The sequence below is a fragment of the Gigantopelta aegis genome, chromosome 15 (assembly GCF_016097555.1).
Source record: "Gigantopelta aegis isolate Gae_Host chromosome 15, Gae_host_genome, whole genome shotgun sequence".
Lineage (NCBI taxonomy): Eukaryota > Metazoa > Mollusca > Gastropoda > Neomphalida > Peltospiridae > Gigantopelta > Gigantopelta aegis.
Genome location: NC_054713.1, coordinates 44895466 through 44900026, shown reverse-complemented (window position 1 = coordinate 44900026; position 4561 = coordinate 44895466).

The window sequence follows — 4561 nt, the reverse complement described above, 5'->3', positions numbered from 1 at the left end:
ACGCTGAGATCATAACCGGTCGATTCCAATGGGACAAAAAGGGGTGATGGGATTGTCTTGTCAATCATTTGTTCACGAATCCATTCATGTGGCGGGGCTTGACCTGGCCCAGTGGTAAAGCGCTCGCCTGACGTGCGACTGGTCTAGGATCGATCCCCGTCGATGGGTCTACTGGGTTATTTGTCGTTCTGGACAGCCAGTGCTTCGTAACCAGTGTAACATACTATTAGGTCGTGATATGTACGAAAGTTAAAATTTGTTTTAATTAACGACACCACTAGAGTACATCGATATATTAATCATCGGTTATTTTTCATCAAACATTTGGTAATTTTGACATATTGTTTTAGAGAGGAAACCCGCTACAGTTTTCCATTAGTAACAATTAAGGGATCTTTTATATGCACCATCCCAGACAGGATAGCACATGCCGCGGCCTTTGGTATACCAGTCGTGGTGCACTGGCTAGGACGAGAAATAGCCCAAGTCGCTCACCGATGGGGGGAGGACATGTTTTATTTAACTGTAACAGATAAAAACCATAACAGATCCATAACGACACACTCAACACATTTTATTTACGGTTATATGGCGTCAGACATGGTTAAGAACCACACAGATATTGACAGAGGAAACCCGCTGTCGCCACTTCATGGACTACTCTTTTTCGATTAACAGCAAGGGATCTTTTATATGCATCATCCCACAGACAGGATAGTGCATATCACGGCCTTTGTTACACCAGTTGTGGAGCACTGGCTGGAACCCACCGACGTGGGAGACAGAATGAATGAATGAGTAACGACACCCCAGCACGAAAAATACATCGGCTATTGAGTGTCAAACTATGAATAAAGAAACACAGACAGACATTTAAGAAAAGAAAATATTGGGAACCCGCCTCCCAATCTGATTAAAATTAGCTCTACTGGTCTTAATCAGTGGAGCTAATTTTAATTAGATTGCCCGCCTCCTGCCCCTCCGCTAGTTACGACCCTTGGTGAGGTTTTATTATACAGTAAGGATTCCGTGTAGGCCTATACGAACACTGATTACGGACAAAAGGAATTTGTTTTTATTAAAACTCAAAATAATTAACATAGCATGATGATAAAAAGAAAGGGATAACACGGACAAGTTTGGAGTAAGAAATCAAATTAAAAGTATAATTTTAAAATGCTTTATTTTTTCTTTTTGCTACAAATCATCATCATTATCATCATCGTCATCATCGTCGTCGTCGTCATCGTCATTATCATCGTCATTAAACTCGTAAGGCTAATATGTGCCTACATGTACATCGGTCCACTGTTGGCCCTACTTCAGCGCAATGGTGATATTTTCCATGGCTAGTTCAAGCCTAATTTAGTAAACCATCAGGTATAAATAATAATTGTTATTTCAATCATTCGAACCGGCCTCGGTGGCGTCGTGGTTAGGCCATCGGTCTACAGGCTGGTAGGTCCTGGGTTCGGATCCCAGTCGAGGCATTGAATTTTTAATCCAGATACAGACTCAAGGCTCAATGGGTAGGTGTAAACCACTTGCACCGACCAGTGATCCATAACTGGTTCAAGAAAGGCCATGTTTTGTGCTATCCTGCCTGTGGGAAGCGCAAATAAAAGATCCCTTGCTGCCTGTCGTAAAAGAGTAGCCTATGTGGCGACAGCGGATTTCCTCTAAAAAACAGTGTCAGAATGACCATATGTTCGACGTCCAATAGCCGATGATAAGATAAAAAAATCAATGTGCTCTAGTGGCGTCGTTAAATAAAACAAACTTTACTTTCACTCATTCGACCCATAATATTTGAAATCAGGGTAAAAATGCGTAGTGATTCGTTTGCAACCCTATATCAGGGCCGTAGCTAGAATTTGTTTTGTTTTTTTGTTGTTGTTTGTTTGTTTGTTTGTTTGTTGTTGTTTTTTGTTTTGTTTTGTTGGGGTTTTTTTTTTGGTGGGGGGGGGGGTGAGGGCTGAGTAGTTAATAGTCTAAAACTCCTTAAACGGTTAAGAAGATAATTTTCTTTAAGCTTCTATAATTTCTTTCCGGATTTTTTCGGCCTTGTATATAGCTGTTTGGTAGGAATACTAATATGAATAAATGCTGTTATCCAGATTCGGGCATTTTCGTTTAGTTCGAATTACTATAGATGTTCTGCAACTATTCTGAAAAACTCAACTCTTTATTATTTATTTCCGGGTTAAGCACTAATTTTGACCTTATGTTCCTGGGCTCCGTTCCATAAAGAGATCTTAGCCCTAAGATCACCTTAAGTGCATAGCTACCTTATGCACTAAGGTGATCTTAGTGCTAATATCGCTTCTAGGATCTAGTCGGGCAAAAATCAGCCTGGCCGTCAGGGGGGGGGGGGGGGGATGGGCACCCCACCCCCACGCCCACCCTTACAATAATGGGAGAAAACAATAGTACTGTTACGAAAATAAAACAACACACAGAATTCTAAAATATATTTTAAAACTATTTTTACAAGAATCTAACATTTAAATGTTTCTAGTAAATATATAGAGGATTCGTCACGGGTATTTTTAATACGTAAAATATCAACCGAGTTTATGTTAATCGGTAATTACCTCAACAAATACCGATTAACTAGACAAGGTTGATATTTCGATTCAAAATTATTTAATTTTTAAGTCTTAATTACAGTATGTTTAAAAAGTTTGTGACGTCAGCAGTTTTCTTTTACGTTCACTTCAACTTTTGTATTATGACGTCATGAACAATGACAACTGGTTCTGATCGGAATTTCAAAATGTCTTGTATTTACCAAATTCGGTATCAGCTTTTTTATTTATCAAACTTGGCATCAGGTGTGTGTTGGGGGGGGGGGGAGAGTCGGTTTGTTTGTTTGTTGGGGGGGGGGGGGGTCTTCCTTTTTCTTTTTGTCGTTTTTAAAAAATATATTCCGATCATATTAACTTTAGGTGAACCGTCTAAATTTACTTCGAAAATTCTTACGTTAAATGTAATTATAGTGCAAGACACAAGAAATAGCAACACACGGGATCCATTAAAGTAGGTACAATTTTATTAGTAGTAGTCAGATTGTTACATACTTTCCACAGCACACATTGTAGTAGTAGTAGTAGTAGTAGTAGTAGTAGTAGTAGTAGTAGTAGTAGTAGTAGTAGTAGTAGTAGTAGTAGTAATAGTAGTAGTAGCAGCAGTCTTAGTAATAGTAGTAAGAGAAGTTACAAGTAGTAGTATTCTTGGTAGTAGTAGTAATATAGTAGTAGTAGTAACAACAGCAGCAGCAGTAGTAGTAGAAGTAGCAGTATTGGTAATCAAAACTGAGGTAGTATTATCATTGGTAGTGGTAGTGGTGATAGTAGTAGCAGTAATATAGAAGTAGTATTGGTAGTAGTAGTATTGTTGGTAGTAGTAGTGGTATTGGTGGTAGTAGTAGCAGTAATATAGTAGTAGTAGTAGTAGTAATAATAACAACTAGTAGTAGTAGCAGCAGCAGTATTAGTAATAATAGTTGTAGAAGTATTGGTAGTAGGGATATTGGTAGTAATAGTAGTAGTAATAGTAGTCGTGACAGTATTAGTAATAGTAGTTGTAGTAGCAGTAGTAGTATTGGTAGCGGTAGTAGTAATAGTAGTATTGGTAGTAGTAGTCATAGTAGTAGTAATAGTAGTATTATTGGTAGTAGTAATGGTAGTAGGGGTAGTAATTGTAGTAGTAGTAATAATAATAATAGTAGTAATAGCAGTTGCAGTAGTAGTAACAATTTTTATTGGTAATAGTAATAACAGTAGTTGTAGTAGTAATAATATAAGTAGTAATAGTAACAATAGTATTGGTGGTAGTAATAGTAGTAGGAGTAGTAGTAGTAGTAGTAATAATAATATAAGTAGTAATAGTAGTATTGGTGGTAGTAATAGTAGTAGTAGTAGTAGTAATAATATAATTAGTAATAGTAATAGTAGTAACAGTAGTATTGGTAGTAGTAATAGTAGTAGGAGTAGTAGTAGTAGTAGCAGTATTAATAATTGTAGTAAATGTTTGGGAGTGGGGGCAAAGGTTTTTTGTTTGTTTTTTTTTTTTTTTGGGGGGGGGGGGATAATAAGTATTCCCCTAGAAACAAATATTATGGAGTCAGGGACGAGATACAAAGTTATATCTAGATGACATTCGAGCTAACACTACACGCACGGCATGCAATATTCACACTCAGCACAGCACACACTTTATTCCGTACCTGTGTGTCCGCCAGCACTGCACTGTTGTAACTAACGCTAGAGGACATTCGAGCTAACACTACAAGCACATCATGCAATATTCACACTCAGCACAGCACACACATTGCATTCCGTACCTGTGTGTCCTCCAGCACTGCACTGTTATAACTAACGCTAGAGGACACTCGAGCTAACACTACAAGCACATCATGCAATGCTCACACTCAGCACAGCACACACATTGCATTCCGTACCTGTGTGTCCTCCAACACTGCACTGTTATAACTAACGCTAGAGGACACTCGAGCTAACACTACAAGCACATCATGCAATGCTCACACTCAGCACAGCAC